At 37.3% G+C, this 24,571-nt stretch overlaps 1 protein-coding gene across 9 annotated transcripts in view; it reads right to left on the reverse strand.

Moving 5' to 3' along the window:
- The window catches only part of NLGN1 (neuroligin 1), a 378,384-nt gene that overhangs the window by 94,007 nt on the left and 259,806 nt on the right, over positions 1–24,571 (reverse strand). The gene's annotated exons all lie outside the window — the stretch shown is intronic.

Consider the following 24,571-nt stretch of genomic DNA (forward strand, 5'->3'; position numbering starts at 1 on the left):
GAGGTGCTCCAGCCCTCAGAGCATTTTCCTATCCCTTGTCTGACCCCATTTAATGAGCCCACATCTGCCTTGCACTTGGGGCCCCAGAAGTGGGTGCAGCACTGGAAGTGGGGTCTCACCAGAGCAGAGGGTCAGGATCACCTCTCCCAACCTGATGACCAATTAATTGAATTAAATAGATCATTTTTTACTTCCTGAATTGTCACTGACACTTTTGACTCTCTCATTGTATTTCCATTTTCCCATTTGTAAAAATTACATTAAACTTACTTCTCACCCATAGAAAAACATAATTTAATGATTGTTGAATCATGAAGATCTCTGAAATCCTAGGACACACAGCAATCTTAAAATGCCACGCTTATGATCTTAGGTATTTGGCTATTATTGAAAAGGAAACATCAGGAACCAAACACAATCCCTAATACTAGTACAGTTTTACTACTGGCATTCTGCCCTGGATCTGAAACAGTGTGGAAAAAACCCCAAAGCAACAAAAACCATTGATCTTGGACACTTGAACTCTGCTTCCTTTGGACAAAGACTGCCAGGGTCAAACTCTCTTTTCATGACTTTCAAAGAAGTAACTACTAAATTGTTCTGGATTTACAACAAGATAAATAAAAGCAGATACTGGCTGTGATCCTTTAAACAGCTTGTACAAATACACAGATTTGGTGCAAGAATACAACGTGAATTTTACTGCCCTTGAAAGAGTCTTGAAAAGCAGCACATCTAATGCACTTAAAAAATGACAACAAACAACACCAAACACACAAAACCAACCAAACACCCTGGGTTAAACAAAAAATCTAGTCTCTAAGTCTGGCCAGAGACAAACCCCAAAGGGTCCTTTGTCACACTGCCCCAAAATCCTCACCCAGCCTCCAGCAATGCATAGCTCATAAACATTGTGAGGCAGACTGATGCTTACAAATCATTAATGGATCAGTAATAATTAATTTTTCTTCTTACCTCCCTCTTTGGTCCTATGTTCCACAGACTTGGCTCGTTTTGCTATTTACACCAGAGAATTAATTTGAAGCAGTAGGAGTGGAATATGCTTGTGAAATGTATTATTTTTTAAAAGAAGGCAAGCTCAATATAATGCCTGACATAGCCACTAATAAAAATTTAAATTCAAGGCTGGATTTTGATCTTGCAGTCTTATAACTGGAGTTGCATCTGCACAAGGTAATACACGATATGGAGGCAGTAAGACAACCAGTAGAGGACATAATTCCTTCCAGAACCAGAAAAAAACCCACAACTAACCAAAAACCCTCCAACAGACTAAGAAAGTTCACTGTGAGTTACCACTTTGCAAAATCTTCTACAAGTTTCTTGCTAGAATGACTACTACAGCTATGGCTTCTAAGGGAGAAATCCAGGATTTTATTTTAAGGACTACAGCTAGACTTTCCATATGCCACTCAGACAGTAGGAGGTTCATACACACTGTATAAAGCAGCCATAGGCAGATGCCTCTATTCACTTTTTGAAACTTTTCCTCTTCTTTTCCATATTTGGAAAATTGTATTTCACTTTCTTCACATTTTTAAAAATAAACTTAGTAGCCCCCAGCTGTGCATCTCTATCCAAGGTGGGAGTTGGATGCATTTCACAGGATGCTGTCTGGTCTGCATCTGCAGATCTTGAAACCAAAGAGCTCAAAACTTCTGAATTTTGTTATAATGGAAGTACCAGGACTTGTCTTTTAATTAATTAGATAGAAATTAGTCTTCAATTGCAAAATCTTGAAGGGTTTTTTTTTTCTTTGTTAACAGCCCCTAAATTACAAAAAGATAAGACTCCACATAAATCAATCCATAGTCCCAATACTTTCATTAGCATGGTCATGAAATTATAGCAGAATAACAAAGAGACTGTATGTAATTAAGCAGGAGGAGAATAGCAACAACTCAAACTGTCAATCAGCAAATAATGAAGCATAATGTATGAAAACAGAAAACAGTAAGTGGGGTTTAATGCAATTGTTATTAAAAAAACTTACACCATCAAAACATTCCCTTAAGGACCTGGCATTTCTGAAGTATATTGGAAGTTCATTTCTTATTAATTTTATCAGATTCACATACAGAAGGACAATTTACAACTCTCATTTGATGAAGCTGAGACTTCCCTGTGTGTACAGCAAATTGCTCTTCACAATGGTAAGGTTTTAATACATTAACGTGCTGGGAGAGGCTTTTTTGAAAAAAAAAAAAAGAGATCATTAAGTGATATATATTAATATATACCCCTACAAAGAATATAAGGACTTCAGTTTGTGATTTGATTACAGAAAATTCAGGGCTAAATATTGTTATTTATTTTTTAAGAGTGGAGGAAGATGTGCAGCAGCTCTGAGGAAATGGAAAGGTTGGAGGCAGGATAGAGAATGGAGATTTATTTGTGGTTGGGAAGTAAGGCCCAAACCATCTTGGAAAACAAAACTCAACTTCAGTCTAAAGCACAGAGAGCAAATTGGAAACCTGCATCTGCTGCACATGATATCAGGTAATGAGATTTATTTCATCTTCTTTGTACATTAATAAGCAATGAAAATCACTAACATTAAAACCTGTATAAAACTACACTATGGAAAGATGTGGTTAATTGACTTAATGGTTCAATTTACTGAGAATTTTGCATGCATCACATAACATGCCTTCTCTAAAATTTTGTGATGTCAAAGACACCTCAAGGGACCTTGAAGAAACCCAGTTCTTGGATGTTTACACAACCACCCTGACAGGAATCTGAGCAGCCTCAAACTTTGATGGCAGCCCCCTGTTTTGGCACAACACTGGAACAAAGAGACCTTTGCAGGTCCTGTCTGTCTTAAATGATTCTGTGGCTGGTGGCTTACTCCTAACAATACACTTATACCAAAGCAGTGATAATAGTTTAAAATTATTTTTGACCAGAGTCTGACTTAATTACTGTGGAGCTATTATTAAGTTTTTGTTTAAGGTGGTCTTTCGGTTTGTTTTTTTTTGTTGTTTTTTTTTTGTTTTTTTTTTTTTTTTTTTTGTGGTTTTTTTTTTTGTTTGGTTTGGTTTGGTGTTTTTGTTTTTGTTTTTTTTTTAATTCTCATTTTAGTCTGGTGGTTTTAGCCATGTCTTTTGAATAAGTGAAAAAAATACTCTTCAGTCTTGTAAAGCCATGGTTGGTATTGAATACCAGTAAATAGAAGCAAGTGCCTTTTCCTGCAAGTCTTGATCTTGGAAATTCAGTCTGCCATCTCACAGGAGCAAACCTGAGCACAAAATGACTTCAGAAGATCTTGCACAAGCATCAGACATTTACCGGCATGGCCACATTCTCAAACTCAGTGCCTTCTGTCTCTTTACTCCCATCTAGAGAGCAACTGTGCATTGCCAGAAGCATCTGTATTCCTAAATCTCTTGCACTAAAATTGCTTTTCATCTGCTCGAGTGGCTTCTACAGGATTAAAACCTTTTGAAAACGTACAGCTAATATCCACATGGATGCAGCCAAACAATTTACTGAATTAGAATATAGTTTAGTCTGAATTTCACTATTAGTGTATATAGTAATGGGGGAAAACCCAATAATTAGTACATTGATTTTTACATTACCTTAATTACCAGAATGTGCTTACTGCTTTTCAGATACAGAAGTAGGAAGGCCTTTCCTAACTAAAAGACAGGTTTTTTCCAGAACAGGAAGTCACCCACACACAGGATGATGCCTAATCTCTATCTGGGGTATTTTATTTTATTCTACTGTTAGTCCTCCTGAAGGTGAAAGAGACTTTTCTAACATGTATAATATATACTTAACTCCATACTTGCCATATCATCTATAATTTTATATCCACACCATATCTGCAAGACCCTAATAAATCACATTTTTCATTAATACAGACACTGCAATAACCCCTCAGCCATATCTTGCATGAGGCTGTGTACCATGGTGGAAGGCTGAGCTTTCACATGGCTCTTCAATTTTTTGTTATTCAAACTTATCCCTTAATTTTTCATATTAAAAATTGGTAATGAGGTTCCCTTCTTGCTGAAGAACTGGCAGAAAGAATCCTGTTACTCCCCTAATGAAGTCCCCAGACAGAACCGACAATTTTCTGAGGAACAAAAGAAAAAATGTTGCTCTAAGCTTCAGAACTGACCCTATTGACTGAAAGCTGTGTCTTACCTTGTTGCAAATTAGTGCACTGAGCAAATTATCTCATGCCAAAAAGACAAGAGAAAAGGCTTAACAGCATTCATGCCCCACTTTTCCCAGCTGGTATTGTCAGCAGTTGTTTTGTGGGAAAACCAAGTAACATCTTAATAAGAGCATACAGCTGGAAATTAGAGACAAAATTGCCATCTTATGGCAGGGCTGCCTGGGATCATTTTGAAAAACTGTCTAGCACAGGTGGTGCTCTCCAGAAAGGGAAGGAAACCATTTTGTAGAGGTGTTGGAAAATGAAAATTGTAAATCTGGGCTTTCTCAGTGTCTGTTCCTTTTAAATTGTCCGTGCTCCTGCCCCATATCAAGAGAGTTAAATTTTCTTACTCTAAAGTCGGAACTGATTTCAAGAATGGAAACTGTTCTCATGAATTAATGGTGAGGTCTGTTTTCATATTTTATTCTTCTGGTTCACATTACCTTTTCATTCCTCCTTTCTTTAGCATCAATAGTGCAGTGCTCCCTCTGCTACCTTGCCTGTCTGCAGTACTGCTATTCCTCCTTGCTCTGAGGAAAGCAATATAATCTGACCTCCCAGCTCTCCAACTTCCATTCTCCCACTCCATTTAATAACTTGATTTCTTTTACTTGTTGCTTTGTTGCTACTCTCTTAAGCTGTGTCCTGTTTCCACCTTCCCCTCTCACTCTGAGAATCCACTAACATCACGTCTCAATGTTATGGTCATTTATTTTTATATTGCAATTGTTTGAGACTTTCAGCGCAATAAACACTTCAAAAACTGAAGCACAGAAAAAAATATTGAGTATGCTAGCCAAAAAGAGTTCTTCAAATGCAGCTGGTTGGCGTGGATTAAACAAAAGTGGTCTTGGTTACAGAAGATATCCAAACTAAACCAGTCCCTTTACTTTCATGAGTTAAATTTGTTTAATTATGAGTCTCAGCTTCACCTTTTAACCATCCCTCTGTGTCACATTTACTTGGGGGCTGGTTTTTGCACACATTGTGCAAGCAGAATCACCTGGGATTTTGGAGCACAGCCTGAGCTCAACCTTACTTAGAATCACAGTGCACATGTGTCATAAAAACTCTTCATCATTTTTCTTGTATTTATTATTAGAGAGCTAAAAGTTTATAATTTCTCTAAGTATTGACTTTCAGGAGTCAATGCAGGCTTTCTGCTCGCTTCATTTGTTAAAATCAATTTGAAATCAGCATTTTATATTGCAGGACCAAGCCAATCTCAAAATATTGCCACGGTATAATAACAAACTGTTGAAAAGTTCTATTGCAATTCTTTCCTTGTAGTAATTAGTAACTAGTGTTTTGCATTATAGCATTACTTAAATTCAATTGCTTGACAGACTTGCTGCATTATTAAACTTTTTGCTCTTGGGGCTTCAACTTCAATTTCTGGTTGTGAGGGCAGAACGTCAAGTGGCAATTTTCTGAAGTTCATTCATGCTGGTAAGGACCAGAACCCCCTCACTGATAACAAGTTCATTTGCTTCCAGGAAAGAAACAAATGATTAGGGTTAATTCCCCTCTGGCCTTCATTAGGGAACAGATAGGAGGTATCAAGTTGGTAACTTCCACCATTTAAACATATTTAACTTGAGCAATAGAAGGCAAACAGCTTAAAAAGCATGATGATTATTTATGTCCCTGTTGCATGTGCTGTCTAGAGCTGGGATGTCAAAGGGGAATGGAAGAGCACTTTAAAGAACTGCTTTTATTCATCTGCTCTGAGGCAGTTGGAAATGAAATTCTGAGTCAATCAGTGGCAAGATCCCCAACGTGGTGCTGATAAAGGAATTCCAGACCCACTGACCACAAACAGGAGGCAAATGCAGCTTTCATACACAGAAAACCTAAGTGTATGCTGAGCAGAGACCACCAGGCTTCTCCTAAGAAAAACACCTTACTGCTAGCATTTATAGTATGAAATATAAAATAAAAAAATATTGTAATGATATGTAGTATAAAAATCAAATTGTACTATATAATACATTAAATATTTGCTCATACATTAAACAAATTTAATACAAAACACATACAAACTCCTACACCAACACTCTTCTGAAAGACACCCCAATTATTCCTAGGGAATAGACACAGCAACAGGGCAGGATATGTCTGGGATGATGTGGCTGGGAATGCCAGGGAGCCTCCCTGCTGTGATAATGATCCATCTCAACATTTTAGGCATAGGAAGGGATAAAGAAAAACCGCAGTTTCATTAAATAGAATAAATCATTTAAGGAGAGTAAAATTGTTCATCCCAGAATAGCTTCCTTTAAAATATCTGTATGGCTGTGAAGCAAACTGCAAATCCTACCTTGCCTGATAAGAAGGAAGACAACAAGACTGAAAACTGATTTCCAGAGGAAGTTTATCATGCAATGATTCATTATTCTCTGTTCTTTTCATTAGGGGGGAAAAAAGAAAAAGCTCAAAAAGTCCTTTGTCATTTTATCTTTGTCTGTTCCTGGAGAAATCCAGGTACAAGAAGAATACTGACTCCACCACAAAACCAAAGACAAACTCCTAAAAAATATGTGTTTTAAGAGCATCCCTCAAGTTGTGACTGTACATGGAGAGGTGTACAGGACAAAAACCAGCAGATATTCTGGATAAAAGAAAAGCAAAGAGATTGCTTTGATCCTTCAACCATAAGCCTCTAAGATTAAGCTTTTTGTTAAAATGAGCAAGTAATTTTCAGCTTTTATGGTAAATATCTATGATCAACTTTGAGATATCCCCAGGTATCTTCTCTCAAGGCCCTGGAGTTACATGATGCTGCAGAGGATGAGATGTACATGCAGCTTTCCCCTGTTCAGTTCCCCTTGTTACTATTTAAAGATATCTCGACCCTTCACAAACTCATCTGCATTTTTTTTTTTTCAAATGCTTGCAGGGCTTTTTTTTTTTTTTTTCCAAAATGTGATACGTTACAGATCATTTTATTCTGTAAAATCTTCCTTTTGCTTATCCCTGACTACTCATGCTACTGGTCCCTTTCCCCCAGGCATTCCCCTGGATATTTGAGACTTTGCTACATCAGGAAACCAGGACCAGGAGCCCTGAAAACCTCAGAAACTCAGGAAATTCTGAGGGAGAATCCCTAACCCAGCCTCTTCACAGGCTCCTTAGGAAATAAGCACCAGCTCCAAAATAAAGAATTCTATTGTTATGCTGTTTCAGAGAAGAAAGACACCTTTGAATATGAAGCACAGAATACAACTAGTTCCATGGTCAATGGAGAAGAATTGCCCACTCAGGTGCAGCAGATATTGTCACCAAATGTCACCAAACTTCCAAATGAAACTGATGCAGACACCCAGACCCCTTCACCAGCAGGGATTGATGCTTCTTGAAACACCTGCCAGAACAGAGGGAATAGCACTTCTGCCTGTATTGTCCATCTTCTACATGGAAATCATTTCAGTTCCCAAATATGTCCATTTAATATTTTCCAAAGTGGAAAACCAGCTTTAAGAATATGTAAATAGTGTCATAATGAATGGAGAACAACCAAAATAAGGAGTGTTCATGTTTAACACCAGCCAAAATGAATAATTTTTTATTAAAATTTTGGTTTTGAGGAATATAATTTTTTTTTTACCATGGGGATGGCCAGATGTGAAATGCTGGGATTTTGGTCCTGATCTGATTTTTACCCTATGTTTTTTAATTTGAAGTAAGCCCATGACGATATTTCCAATCTGTCTCTTGCTCTTAAACTGATCATATCCTCCCACGTGGCACTTCCAGGAGAGCCAGTTTCAATTGCACTGATTGGACATAGGCAGGATGAGAAAACACACATAGAATATAGTATTTTAATAACTAATGAGCTCTACAAGTGATGAAATTATTAGCTGTGTCTTTCAAACTTCAAACTTGGAAGGCCCAAGATTACCCCTGGCCTGGGCAAAGGTGTGACACTCATGCAGCTTAGGAAGAGGAAGGTTTAGGAGTGGGGAAACACACAAATGACTGAGAGAACCTGAGAGTTCCCAGACACAAGGCTGCTCTCTGTGGGTTAAATCAGGGAAACTTGTTATTCAAAAGCCAAAAAGGAAAATATTCCCTCATCTGAGACCTTCTGCAGAATTTAAAAGAAAACTGTTTTTCTTGAACAAATCAAAGAAAATGTAAAACCAAGAAGCTTTTTTGCAAGAAAACAAAGAAATGAGGAAAAAGCTTCAGCATTGACACGGTTCCCTGTCAAGCTACAGATCTGAAGCAGAAGGGCTCTTACTGGGATGTGTGCCACAGAGGAATTAGAGCATATCTAGACCTTGCAGCATGGTGCATTCACTGTTTCCTGCACAATGTCATGGCAAATTTGAAGTCAGAATCTTCACTAAGATTTTATAATATTAATTGTGTCGCTGGTTCTGTCTTCCAGAGTGAAATAACCAAATACTCAGTTACTGTAAGGGAGACTCTCCCTGTTTGGAGGTCCTGTGCTGTGATTGCAATTTGCAGTTTATCAATCTGTTCCATAATCTATACAGGACATTTTCTTAAAAATTGCCAGTGACCTATTTTATAAATATAACACACTGTGGGTTGAAGACAGGAAGAAAGGAATAAATACTGGCGGGGGAAGTGAAAAACTAAAGCACAAGAATAAGTAGTCTTTAATAAACACCAGCTGGCAATAAAATCAGGGGTCTGAACAAAGTTCTAGGAGCTTTTCTATAAGTGATGGAGCTAAGAAAGGCAAGTAATTTCAAAACTTGGTTGGCTGCACCACTGCAGACCATAAACTTCATGAGTCATGGTTCTACCTTCACTGCATTTATCCTAAAATCAACTATTTCACTGGATAAATGACCTTTACACTTGATGTAACATGAAGCATGTTTCTTATTGGTTTGAGCATTGTTAGACATTTATACACGTGTTGGTACTTGCTAAACAAAATCTGTCCTCGGCTTCAGTTTCTAAAAAATAAATAGACAAAAAAAGAAAAAAAAACCCCAAAAAACCCATACCAAAGCAAAACAAAAAGGAACTCAACTCCAAACCTCTGCACTCTTGCAACATTATCTTGCTGAAACCTTACAGCAAAATTTAAAAACACAGGAGCTGTCATTTACCAGGTTCTCGAGCACTCTTCTGAAGCCAGAGAAGATGAATACCAAAATCTCTAAGGACAGTATATAAACTGCAGTATAAATGGGAAAATGTGAAACAGAATTCATTAAAATACATCAGTAGCTCTACTACCAGCTTAGAATGGATTGATTCAGGAGAAAATCCTGTGCACAACTGACTGAAGAGCTGCTGGCAGGCAGCAGAGGCTGAACATGTGCAGAAGTGATAACTGGGGAGACTGCAGAAGGCCTCGTGGCAATTTAAATGCAAAGGCTGCACACAACCCAGGCTGATTCTCCATTTTTACTGTTTTATTTCATTACTTTCCACAGCAAAAGGCTGAGGACAGAAGGGTAGCTCCATTCTTTTAAAAAGTTTCAGTGCCATCGCTACCTACTCAAAAATTTGGCTAAGTCAGCTCATCGTTGAAGTAGCGTCCTTGCAAGGGGAGAAACCTCTGTGATCATGATGTGCTCTGCCAAGGTTCCTGGTGGTAAGAGAGACCTTAAGGTGAGGGACACAAATACAGAGATGCTGAGGATCTATTTATCTTTGCATACAATGGATCCTTCAGTCTAAATTCTCAGATACACTGAGGCAAAATTAAATGATGAGTTTTTCAACCAAACACCATTCAACAAACTAATGGTAAAACAGATTTAATACCTTGGAACCCTGAATCACTATTCCATGCCCTTGAAGCCTCTGCCTTCACAACAATATTGGATTCTGGTACTTTTCCTTAACTTATGAATACCTAGACTCAGAGTTTAAACACAGAGGTATCTGCAAAACACATTTGACATTGCATTTTATCCCAGTCATCTAAACATGTTAGGATATCCTAGAAAATTTGCTTGGAGGAGGGGAGGGGAGTTGGCTCTGGGCTGTGTAAATTGGAACCAGCCTATCTGGATTTGCTCATTTTATACCTTGCCAATAAGCAAACAGATAAACAAATCATATCCACAGCTGATCCAAATGGCCACATCTTCAAAAGTCCTTAGGGAAGAGCAGATGAACAACAGATGTTTTGGAACTAAACCTATGTTAGCATGGCTGTATCAACAGAACCTTCAAATGAAGACCATGAGCTGAAATTACACACCATCCTACAAGAGATGCCTTTTGAATAAGGAAAAAATGGATTTGGATATCCAAAGTGGTTTGTCCGAGTACCCAGACAAGAACACACAATTCACAATTGCCACTGCCAGAAATGTTCCTGAGACTTCTTAACTAAGGACAAAATCCAGACCATCTTCTGGATTTTCTTTTCCAACCAACTAGGAATTATACTGTATTTTGGAACATCATTCATTACTGTTGCTTTCCTTAGCCATGCTGGTTTTGCTTGCCTGATCTTTCGCTATTTATTCTTTACATTTTATTTGCTTAGATTCTTCCACTAATTATCTTAAGATATTTTCGTCCATCATGGACTCATTAGAGTTGTCACAAGACCAGTCCTCCCATGTACAAGTAGATATTTTTGTAAATTAGACACGCAAATGTCCACAGCCTATTTAATAATTCCTAATTCTGCATGCACAGAAGTAATGCAGAGACAGCCAACTAAACCCATCAGTGCTCTGCTTCATGGTGTTTTTGCTGTAACAAAAGCACAAAATATGATAAAGGGCTGAAATGAAGGCAACAGAGCTATGCTTTACCTAATTATGGTTAGGAAAAAAACACAACTTCATGACTGCCCTTTGTCACAGGCCTAACTTTGCTTTATGGGAGGGGTAACAAAACTCCAAAATATACCAACGCACGCCACGCTGTCAGTCCCTTCTCGGAAATTCTTCCTGAGAGAATACTTCTGGGAATGACACTAATTAGTCACCAATCAACATTACCAGCTCTGTAACCCTGTTCCCAGAAACAGCATCTTTCTGGAGTGGCTTTTCCAGGAACAGCCCATGGTATGTTAATACAGGCAGGCAGAAGATGCAGTAGGTATTTAACTATGCACAAGGCCAACAAGACCCAGGCTCTTAAAAGGTAAAGACTTTGCTAAGGCCTGTTCTTTCAAAACAACACTTATGAGCATGTTTTAGTCAGAGAAAACATTACTATTGATTAAACTGATACAATTTTTATCGAACTGGGCTCCTTTGCAGCACCAAGTGCACACCATCCTTTGTGTTGTGTAGCATACAAAAATCAGGAAACTGTGACTGATCTGTTTGCTTTGGCACAATGGAAGCTTTTGCAGCTGATCTGGAACAACAATCCAAGTCCTTTACCAACATGAACGGACACCTTCCACAGTTTCCTTAAGTGAATTACAGGATTTGGACCCCAAGAGCAGCTTCAAAGGTAAGCAGGAAGGAATTGGGACACTTAAAAGGCAGCTGAACAGGTTACAGACGCTGATTTTATAGGGAATTAGGTCCCTAACTCGGTTAGATGCCTTATGAAAATCCAGGCTCCTGCACAGTTAGATGCTCAGGCAGCAGAGAATCTGGCTCTTGTTTTCAATAATTAAAGCTATTGCATAAATTACCAACCCTTTTATCATTTCAATGGAACTCCAACTCCCTGCACAAACTAAGTCTTCCAAGTCACCACATCTGAGTCCATTTTCCTACCCAGATTTCTGCAGCTGTTTTTTCTGCCCCTTAGAATCAGGCTCAAGCAGTGATTGGATGAGGGAGCAGTGCTTAAATAGTCAATGAATTTAATTTGACCACTAAAATTAAGGTGAAAGTCACTCTACTGTGCAGCATATTCACAGTCACTTAAAATCAGCTGAAGCATTCCAATTAGCATTTATGTCAGAATATGGCATGGATGCTAATGTAAAATGAATTCTTTACAAGTTCGTATGGATTTCCTCACATAGCTACTATAATAGGTTTCCTTGTTAAAACAGATCTAATTGCAACTTTGGGAAGAAGAATATACCATGAAATAAACATCCACATTGAAAAAAAAAAATTGAATTATAGTATTAAATACCTCGACAGATTGAAGGGGAAAGGCTGTTTTTAACTAGTCTGCAAAGGTAAAAACAGATTTATACAATTTATTATCCTTTAAAAGAGAAACAAAAAATCTATTTGGTCTACTTTTCTTTTTCAGCAGATACTAGAAGTTTTTTCAACAAAATGGAGCCAGACATTTTTTTGGTCCCCTCACTAAAATGCTTATATTTTGGTAAAAATATAAAAATATGTCAATTTTGCTTCAGCCACGATTTTTTTTACAGAGGAAATCAGGAATAAAGCTGATTTTGAATGATAAAATTGCTAATTGACTTAATCAGTGAAAAAGGACACCTTAAAACCTTCACTTGATTCCAAGGGTAGATTGTACCAGGGATAACTTCAGGAACTCTGTGCCGGCAGAATGCTGAAGAATCCACTTGGAATGAAACCTGCAGAATGCATGTGCTAATTTTCATGAAGGCAATGTGAATTTACTCAGTTGAATCTTGGCTTTAGTTTAAGGCTTATTGGAAGATCAAAATATTTTGGGTAATGTGCCTGGCTGAGGTTCAGAAGGCATCCTTTCCACATCATCTCTTCCCTTACTGACCAGACTCCAACAGAAACCACAGCAACAAAAAGAAAGTGGAAGCAATCAAAGCTATCATGATTTTACTTCTTAGCCCAATTAAAGAATGTGAAGAATATTTTATTGAACTTCTGTTGTTTTTATTGGCAGTGACCATGAAGAGGCCAAAATGTTTTGGCAGTCATTAGACAATAAAATATTGCCAAAATATTACATCTTGAAGACCCATCAAATGTTGGAGTTAATGTAATATGTGCTCAATGCTCTTTTTTTCCCCTGCCATTTGGAATTTCTTCTGTCTTTTCCTTTTGTGCTTGCTAGGGAGAAAGGAAGGACCAAAATTATTTAAGGACTACTGGCTCAGACAATTTAAAAGAGGGTTTCTTTGATACAGTCCACAGGTAGTGACCACACTTGGCAAAATAACCCCACAAACAAAGGAAAAAACCCCATAAACTATAAATCTTTTGTCAAAGACGTGATAGCCCTTGTGCATCAAGAAACCTCACCATAGTTTTACCTTCATGAATGCTCTCAAGTGACCACCAATCCATGAATATAAACACAGCTTTAAATCAACCTTTTTTGTGATTTATTTTGTGATAGATGATATGAAATACTGAAAATTATAAAGACATTGAGGATTATGAGACTGTTCTTCTGGTTATTTTATTTTTCTCCCTAGTGACGATTTTTCTGTTTTCCTAGTTCCATTCCTTCCATGCCCTACAAGGAAATATAACATGAGGAAAAGGACATATGCCAATTTTCTGATCCTTCAAAAGGGCTTATTCACCAAAATAGTCTTTAAAATGTAAAGTAGAACATGTATCAACTACTAGTAGAATTTTCTAACGAGACTGTAAATGCAAAAATCTATTCATATCAAATTCTATTATCTATGCAAGACGGCTCAAGAACATATATATTCAGATGTGGCATATACAGCATCAGAAACTAGTAAAATACCAGATAATTATGAAGAAACAGCCTGCAGATTTGATTATAGATATGAAGCCTCTCAAGATTTTTACACTTATTTTAAGCAATGCTGCATTATGTGTCTACACTGTTATTTCCAGAGCTGAAGGAGAATGAACACAACATTTTTTTTTTTAGTACTGCTCTCTGTGAGAATGCCACTTCACAATTCCAGCTTGAGCTCCACTAAAATGCTAATGAGGAATTGTTATTAGATGTGGAGAAGGGGGGACATCTGCCAGGCAGAAGGATCATAACAACCTTCAATGTCTGCTAGACCTGGACCTGGTGTGAGGCCAGGAGCAGCAATTCAGCCAAGCCCAGGGGAGAGGTTTCTGCTTGAAACTTCCCACACAAAACCAGGAGAAGGAGCTTGAGCAGAAAGGGGAGGATGCTTGAGCAGAGCTGAGTGGTGATGACCTGTGCCAGCTCTCTGTGACTCCTCTGGTGAGTGGCAGCTCTTACTCACAGAACACCCACAGCCTCCAGAACACAGCACTGTTGCTTTTAAAAACCAATATTTCCTTTGATTAGGCTAACCTTCTCTAGAAATGTGAACATTTTTTTTTAGAGTGGTAAAGACCATTTCAAAAATTTTATTTGTTACAATATATTCCTGTGCTTTCCTTCAAGGGAATGAAAATACAGTAATTTATGTCAGCATCCTGAGATGACAGTGACAACAAAACAAGATTAATAACTGCTACAAACACCTTGCCAAAGAAAGTCATTCAGTTAATGCTACAGAGAATGCCCCTGCCAACCCACCAAAGAAAAAAGCACAATTCAGAGATTGCTTCATTTACTCAGTCTAAGTATATTTAGCAAAGGCCCTGGATCAGAAACAGAGATGACAAATGTTGGTGTAAATTATAGAGTAGGAAATGGGACAAAGGCAGAGAAAATGGGCATAAATTGAAAAATATGCAATTTAGAATCCAACTCCTAAAAACGGCTGTGACATGGAATGCGATGCCAGTGATGACCCTCTGGCATTTTGCTGAGAAAATTTTAAACTCATGAAACAATTCTTATTCATGTTTCTCTCTGCTTGGAAACTGAGATATTTCCATGATTTCTAAGTGCACATTTAGAGATTTGTGAAAGTACTTCCCAAAGACTCATATTCCTCAACAGCCACACAATTTATTAGATCAAAATTACTAACATGCAAACTGCTCAGCAGAATGCAAATATACAGGGTAGGGGCAATAGTAAAAGAAAAAAAAAGCTAAAATTGTACTAATAGCACTATAAACTTTACAGCACTTTTTGTTTCAGTATAGATGCATTTTTTAAGGAAACAGACATGTCACTCTAACAACATGACCACGCACATTTTAACCAAAACTTAATAAAAAATAAAAGCTATTCAGTGAATAATAATGGGAAAGTATTACATTTATTTAATCCCTCACACAATGGAGCCAATGGGCCTACCAATTGGGCTATTCACACATAAATTTGATTTAATGGCTTCCTGTTAATATGCTGTAGTTATATAATGAAACCCCAGCAATTTTGCAGCTCAGGCATCTGTGTTCCTCTACTGCCATCAAACTGAGCAGTAACTGAGTCAGGACAGGACATTTGACCTTGGAGCTTTAAATTTTGATTATTCCACCATGTCACAAAAAGAGGTGTAAAGTCACCTGTAATTTTCTTCTTCTTAAATAATAGACCTCATATTTTAGTAGTAGTTTAGAACTGATGCAATTTTGCAGGAGTTAATTAGAAAATTGAGGTTTATTTAAATACAGACTGGATCTGGTGATTCCTGCAATGGTCTTTTGGCACAAAATTGATTATGTGAATGGAAAAGACAATAATTCATCAATAAGTTCATAAATTTTCATTCAGAAAACGAGAAAAATGGATGAAGCTGAGCCTTAGCTCACACAGATTCAATTTTTTAATTGTGTGTTTCACTAACCATAAACCTTTTAACTAATAAGCAATTCAGAAATCTGTCAGAGGAGAATTTGCTGCTGTATTGTGTTACAGGAAACAGTTCAGAAACATGTGAAGCATTGATACACACCTTATTCCTATTTAAAGAAGGAAAGTCTGGTATTTCCCGGGGATTTTCAGACCTTTGTGCTTTACATTGACTGCATGGGATGTGCAGCACGTGGCACAATGAACTCTTGGCTGGATTTATCCACTGGTATTTTTTGATGTTACACAGAAACAATTATTTTTCTTGGCCTAAAGGTCTGTCATGCATATTTGTCTAGCAGAAAAAGCTTCCTCTGAGCCAAAACTATTACAAAAAAAAGAAAGCGCCCTGCCAAGGGGTGTTCCATCTCCACGTCTGCCTCTCTGCAGAGAGGAAACAAATGCCTCCACTCCACAGAGTGGTGTCTACAGCAGAAAACTGTCCTGGTGTCACATCACAGCCTGTGACAGCTCAAATGAAGAAAATTCCAACTCCACTGAGTACATCACACGTCTTACAGGCAGCTCTGCTCCCCTGCACTCGAGGAGATGAAAAGCTGCCTGAGTACAGATGTGGCTGCTGGAGAACAAAGCTTTAATTAACGAGGCAGAGACGCTGAACTTCACTAGACTCTAAATGATGTGTTTGATTCTTAAACACCAAACTGACTTGCAAGTTCTTGAGTTCATGCTTGAGTACAGCATAAGGGCCTTTTCATGTAATTTGAGATTCAATCAAGCAGCAGCATCTCACTACAGTGCTCTTCAACACGGAGTCATAGGATGGCTTGGGCTGGTGTTAGGTAACAGATGAACCAACTTCCTTTTCTTCCAAGCTAACCAGTGTGACAAGGCTGTGCTTACAGGGGGAAATAAACTGGAGTCATTTTGGTAGAACTCCCTGCAGAGCTTGATACAATTCATGCCAGTAGCAATGGTTTCTAATCCGAGTTTGTTCTAGACAAATGTCTCTCCAGAGAAATTTAACAAACCCATTTTCTGTATATCAGTAAGGTTGCATCTATCCACTTTATTGGACATTCCCATTCACTTTATCCATATTTTCTTATGATGCTGTGAATTTGCTAATTTATGTCCACATTTTCTTATGATGCTGTGAATTTGCTAATTTATGTCCGATGCTCCTCTCAGGCATTATTTATGAATTTCAAAACTCACTCATCACGCTTAAAGCCTAATAAATTTCATCTGAATTTACTAATATAAATTAAACATGTCCTAACAATAACTTCACACTATTGACTCAAGTACCGGTCAAAATGATGTCACATAGGAAAATCAACGTGTTTGTAACCTGCTGCACCATCTACTGACCAAAAGATACTACAACAGACTTCAGAAAAATGCTACACAAGCCAAAGAATATACTTAGAGAATAATAGGTTTATATGTGATAGACTGGCTTCTCTAAGGGGCGTTGCTGATGACTCTGATACTTTGGATTTTGTTGCAGTGATATTGCAGACAGTACATGTATGTGGGCCATAATTGCTTGAAGTTCTATATGGAAATAGGTATAGTTTTGGGGTTTTTAAAATTGTTTTAATATTTGACTAAATTTCAAAATGGCTAACCACCCAAAAACACTTTTTATGGAATTATTCATTGGATCTTTAAGGTACAGCTGTCACACAGCTCAACCTTTCCACCTTTTACCACCTTTTCACTCTATATAGGTCACACATAAAAATGTTGAGTTTTCCTTGGTGACACCAAAAGCAGTGGTAAGATATCTCCTACTTATTGACTTATTAAAAATAAAAACCCAAGAAAAAAGAAAAGGACTATTAATCCATTGAGCCTGGAGAGTCTCTTGTTATATTAAGCCATTGTTATTGCCTCACTTTTTTAAAATAAAAGCATAGAAAAATCAGCCAAGACACTTTTTCCACTAGGGTGGAAGATACATCCTGCAAGTCCAAACTGTCCATAATGATATTCTGTAACGACAGATGAGCATTTTTCCCTTCCAAATGATTGCTGGAAAGATGCAGCAGCACATGACACATTAAAAGTATTATTCCCTCTTAAGAGAGCAGCAGCATAACTGCAACACAAAGAATGCACTTCTTTCCAGATATGTATATATAAGGAAGAGACTAGAAAACTGTAAGGCAAAAGGGGGACTGAAAAAGAAGTAATTATGAAAATGGAAAGAAGAGTTTATGAAGTAAGAGTATAAGCAATAATGTGCATAGCTTGGCTATTCAATTACTAAATGGACTCATTGTACTGTGTACAAGTTTTTCAAGGATGGAAACATGAATGAATTTCATTGACTTTGCCAACATTAATGGGTTGAAGGAAAGAAGAAAAAAGTTTAATAGTTTATATTCTTCATTTGTAAGCAATCCTAGGCCCTTCTAATTCCATTCTATATTCACCAGTCTTGTTGGTGACTTTTAATAAAGATTATGAAACACCAGAACTAAGCACAATTTTTCTCTTTTATAACACTGCCTTGCAGTACTACAGGTGGAATGTTATGACTACAAGTTTGTTAGATATTTCAATTAAAATTCAGGGGGCAAAAATGGCACCTAATTTCATTTAGAGTTTCCAATCTTTTAAATAGGAAAATTAAGGCAAGAGAGAAGAGCAATGCTATAAATTAATGAAAAACTATAACATGAAGGATCTTGACTAGTAACTTTTTGATCCAATCCCAAATTCATAAGTCTTCCATCAGTAAAGTGAAAAGGAAAAGCTTTTTAAGCACTTGACAAGGGCATGCACCCTTCCTAGAGCTGATGGAAGCCTGCACAGAGCTACAGGAGAGGTTAACAAAGCTGAGCAAAACAAATCCTGCAACACAGCCCATCAGCTAATGCTTAAATGGTGTGAGGATTTGTGAAGGAATTTTGAATGAATTAGAGATGGGACCTCTGAGTTGCTTCAGATGATGTGTTTATTTTTCTTGTCTTCTACATAGGCAGGAAGGGCGAGTTCAGCTCACATCTCTTCACTGCATGGCTCAGAAGGTCACAAGACCTCCAGTTACAAAGACCTTTTAAGGATTTATTAACCAATGAAACACTGCCAATAACGATGCTTATGGTTTTGACCCAATCTTTAAATATTTCATCTTATGGACTCATGCTACAGTGTAAGTTTTCTTAGCTAATTGTTATGACACACAAACTTAAAGTACTGTACTCTAAAACTCTAAACTTTCTTCTACCTAGCTTAATATATCTCTGCTTTAAACTGTGAATCCACATTCTTGCTTCTAGCACCTAACTTTGGAAGCCTTTTTCAAGGTTTCAAATCAAATCCTGTGTTTAATTCTAAGCTTTGGCTTACAGGCCCAAAGTTCTGGGAGTTCCCTACATTTCAAATTCCAACAAAATGGGTTGGTTAATAACTAGATGAGAACAATTCATTTATTACATGACACAGAGACACTACCAATGACTAGACAGATATTACCAAACGCAGTTTCTCTCTCTACATGGTATGGATAAAATCCTGTCCTTTACAGCTGGAAAAAGGGATAAGAGACCACCATTTAAGTCACACAACCCCAAACTTACAGACAGGCTGCTCTAGATAACAAAATTATTACACTAAAAAAGCTCCTGAAAGATTCTGCAGGAGTGCCATCAGGAGCTGTTGTGTATCAACACAACACACCCTGAAGTGCACCAGGAGCATAAAGTCAGTGATGAAAGGACTTTCTTATTCAGATTTGAATTTGTGCCAGCCTGCAAACCCAAATCAACAAACACAGCTAGTTGGGTAGGGATTTGCCTTATGCTCTTCAGAGGTATAGGGTGTACAATCCATATGGTGACCTAACTTGAGAGCTCATGGTGCCCAAAAACTTCTTAAAAAGCCTAAATGATGCTCCAGTTTAGGCACCTCACTCCTCCTTTCTGCTTGCTTACACTTTTAGGGGCTTTTATATAAACCAAACTATTCAAGCTGAAGTTCCTTTTCTTCTATACCCATTGAAAATTTACAGGATTTTATAGACTTCAGTGAAGCCTGACCTATAGCCTCAGCATGAAATGCAAAATTCCTCTATCAAATTATTGTGATAAAAAAAAAATCAATCTGATTCCTTCCAGGACAGGATCCCTAGGTCTGCTAGTTAAGTAAGCATTAAGCAGAAACATCTTGAGGAAAAGGTTTCTTCTTTTTAAAGTTCATTGGAGTTGCCCTAAATAAAATTAGTAGCAAAACTAGTATCAAGGAAGCCTTCATGATCTGCATAACAACTTTTGCTTAGTGACCACTCAACAAAATCTAGTTATATCTAAATTAAATTCATTTAAATAATAGTGCTGTCCCCCCTCAAGGCTGATACAGCACTGAAAAAAAATCTTAAAGGTGCTGGGTTCAAGCTCCCCCAGAAAAATAAAATAAAACCCATCATCTATGCCAGATCAACAATTCTTTTAAGTCAAGGATTCCAAGTGCTTCTCAGCTGGCACTTGAGAGAAAACACACTGTGAGAACCTAATTGGATCCACATCCTCTGGGAACTTGGGGAAGAAAGGTAAAGTTACTAAACACTAAGTGTTCAGTAAGCCTAAACTTTTTTCTTTTTCAAGAAAGAGCAGAACACGTGAACCATTGACTTTAGGCTGCTTCACTTTATTGATTTTCAAGTAATCAAAATTACAAAACTACCTACAAGCACTTGAAAAAGTACATTGAGCAAGGCTATTTCAATTCAAAAGTCAATCACATCTTGCAGGTGAGAAGGGAAGTTTTAATTTCATATTCTGACTTCAGAAATTATTTTCTCTCAATCACACTTTACACTTTCAGAACCAAGATGAAAAAATAGAGTTTAAGTCTCAGAGAAGGAAACAGCAGAACATAATTCCAGGACAAGCCATAAATTGGTACACTTCCAGCAAAAATAACCACCTGCACACACACACGATACCAAAGGGTTGGTTGGGCCTCCATTGTTGCAAAAAAGTCCCCAAATGTCAGAACTACAACAAATCAGAAGTGCAGTATACCTCAGGTGTATCGGACAAAATAGAAATCATAATGGGTTATATGGCTAAGGCTGTAGGAAAAGCAAGCTGAGATTTCCATGACTTCCACTGCTGCCACACAGCCCACACAACCCACCCTGAGCACTCCACAGAAGGCATAGCTGAACCACAGGTTTGGAAAACATCCTCTAAGCAAGCAGACTCCAAGAAGGACCCAGAGCAGCAACATCTAAATATGCAAGATGTGGCTGAAAAGATGAAAGGGGGAAAAAAAGGTCCGTGTATTACTCAGACATGAGGCAAATAACAGTTTAAATAGCAGAGATAAAATTTTGGTACAGAAGAAGGATTTAGATTTGCATGTCCTGGAAATCATCTGGTGTAACCTCCTCAAAAGAGGGTGGATCAGGTTATATCTATAAATTTATACATTAGGAAAGAAAATCTGCTTCATGTTATGGCTCTAAGAATAGATTGCTTCCAGCTACTGGTATCTCCCCTGTTTGAAACCAAGAACAGATTCCATGGGAAGAGTCTGGGAGCTTCTGCTGCGTTTGGGAAGAGAAATTAACCCCTTGGGGACATATTCCACAGTTTGTCACCCTGGTTCTTTAGCCCCTCCATACTGAGCACAAAATAAATTAAAAAAAAATATTTTCCTCAATGATATTTAGATTCTGCAAAGTTGCTTTTTGTGATGTTTAGTGACGAAGTAAAAGGAGGGAGATTCATACATCACTGACACCAGCCATGAAAGACAAACTGCATTATTTGCCAAACATCAAGTTACAAAGTATCATTTAGTTGTTTCTCTGCAAAAATCAGATTAATAAGCATTATTGTATGAAATATTCATGAATATGCATTACTATACAAACATTTTGCACAACAGCTGTGAGTTGCTTACTAATTCCTGGTTTAAATCCTAATGACATTATTTTGAAGAGGTGAATATTGCTGTAACTATGATTAAAATGAGGCTTAATCAAGTAGCCAATGGAGTAAACAACCACATTATCACCACCAGTATCACAGGATTTTGAAAGTCACAAAAATTGTCATTAAAGGTAGAATTCAAATTTCCATGGAAGAAAAAAATTTCCTTTTTTTTTTTTTTTTTTTTTTTGTTTTGATATAGGTATCACAACAGGTAGAAACAAAAAAGGATTTTCAACTGTCTCAAGGAATATTTTTTTTCCAGACACGTTTCAATGCAGACTCTGAGAACAGAATGAAATTTACAGCAGGAAGATATGATGGGAGCATGAAAAATGAAGGACTTGCGTTTTTCACCTTGTTGAGACCCTAAATTTAAAAATAAAATAAACTATGCACTTAATGCAAGGCAGTGGACAGCTCTAAACAGCACCGTTGTTTAGTCAAATCAATTATTATTTTAATTTTGTTGATCCCTGCACTAGAACACGATTGCCTCTGCCAAATGAGATCTACTACCAGAATTTGTGCATCACATGAAAACAAGACTGTGTTGAATTACAGGAAGAGCATGAGTTCAGCTGATTTTTAAGTTCAAAGTTTCCTCTTCTTTTTTTTCCCCCATGAGTGTTCATTTGTAGTCGACCATTTAGGAGATTTCATACAGGAACTGTCCCTGTACTACTTATTCTGTTTGGATATCCTTGAATTCTGCATCTTTCCACTTGATCACTTCAGGACCAATAAAACCCCAGTGTTGGGGTTTTATTGGTCCTGAAGTGATAAAACCAATAAAACTACAGGACAGTCCTTTGATGGGACAGTGACATTGCCATGCCAGAGAACACCCAGAGCCTGGCACAGCAAGATTCAAGCTTTAGGACCTGGTGTTGACAACGAGTCCTAAGAAGAAGTTCCAGAAACCTGAGATACAGCAGTCTTTCAGGACTGAATTCTGAGTCTCACATTCCCAGAATTTTGCATATAATTAAAGGCTAAGATATATTTGGAAGCTAAAGACTCATATTCCATAAGATTATGGGAATCTAAACGATGCTGAAGGTAGGCTTAGGATCATTTACATCTCTTTCTGAAAGCTGCAGGAGTCCAGTTCCAGTCCCAGCTGCATTACAGTAATGACATTAAAGCCTTTATTACTCACTTCAGTAAAAGAATTTCTCAGGAGTTCAGCTACAGTACCTTGCTCAACACCTGAGTCTATATACAGAGGAAACTCAAGCAAGACCCCAATCCTAGACTTTCTTACGGATGGCCCTTGCACAAACACTCAATACCATGTTTTTGCACAGGGATACCCAAGTCCTTTTTTGCTTTCTAAGCAGAGAAACATCAAAAGAAAACAAAGAAACTACCTTTTGACCTAAATAAATTTGAAGGATAAATAACAGCAATTTTTCTGCTGTTAAAACGGGGACTCTGTAGTCATTGGCATGGTCTCCCTTTTTCCTAGATTTTAATCTCTCACCATTTCAGGGCACAGTTGGCTCTATATGAATATATACACACACACAATTCTCTGTATTTTCCACTGTACATCTGAATGGGTTGTGAGCCCCTACTTTATACTGGAGGAACGCGGATATTGGATGCAAAAAGATCTGAATTTCCCTAAACACTGGCTCTTCAGAACCACTTTTCCTAAGGAAGTGCTTTTGTAATTTTATGTGGTAGGTATTTCCTATTTCTATTTTGTCACTTATTACTTTTTTTAATCTGTTGCAGAGGTTTTCATGTCCATAAGGTTGTTTTTTTTACTTCCATTATTAACATACCAGTATTTTGCCAGCTGTTACAGGAATATTCATTTAACCCACATATTAGGGAAAGTGATTAATATAATGCAATAAAGGGCATGAAATTAATCTTTTATGGAATATTAATGATGAGCATACATAAACTTTGATCTTCTGCCACGAAGCATTCTGCAGGAATTGATTTGATTTTTTTGTTATCACAATGTGTTTACATGTCACGCATATTTAAGGCAGGAAACTTCCAATAGATCTTTCATTTAACACACATCTGTGACTATGCACAGCAATCCTATACATACCAGATGATTTTTATCAACTCTAATTATTCATTGATAACACATCTGATTATGTGCCCCAAGGCAACATTATAAATTCTAAGTTGTTTTTTCACAGTTGTAATTACCATATGTTCCCATTAATCTGATTCTATTAGCTCAATCTTTGCCTACCGATCTTGGTGTCAATCAATTGTTCCTCCAGCTCATGCATCAAACCAATAAGAATGGATTTTGGAAGATGGAAATGTAATTTTTTTTTTAGTTCAGAGGAATTGTTCCAACAATCTGAGTCACAAAAGATGATTTTTAAACAAAAGTGACAATACAAGCCCCGTGTTTCCAAAGGGGCTGTAATTTATTCATCTGTACAACAGCCAGCATTTCTCTGTCCATTCCTTAAAAAAAGCCAGTCAGGACACAGACAGCTATTAAAAATATTGGTAAAACCCAGAATCTTCTTCTATATTTTGAAGATGTCAGGAAGGGTAAAGGAGGAGCTGCTCTGGAGCAGCTGCACACTTCATGGTGTTTCTTAGCAACAACTTCTCAGGCAAAGTTTCAGGGAGCTGGAAATAGGATTCTGGCAGTACTTGTTATTTTGGGAATTCGGTTCCTTATTCCTAACTAAAATGACCCTCAGTCTCCTCTGTTTATGAATAGCATATTTAATATAGAATCTATGCACCAAAGATAAATTTACAGTTAATAAATATGTGCTAAATGGTTGGGTAAAATAATCCCAGCAAAAGTGAACAAATTCTGTACTCAGCATTTGAAGCAATTTAAACAACATTGACTGTCATTAAAAAGCAATTTTAAACTTACTTTAAAAAAGCCTATGAACAATTTTTGCTAAAATATGTTTAAAAGTTTTTA

Source organism: Agelaius phoeniceus, chromosome 10 (assembly GCF_051311805.1).
Source record: "Agelaius phoeniceus isolate bAgePho1 chromosome 10, bAgePho1.hap1, whole genome shotgun sequence".
Lineage (NCBI taxonomy): Eukaryota > Metazoa > Chordata > Aves > Passeriformes > Icteridae > Agelaius > Agelaius phoeniceus.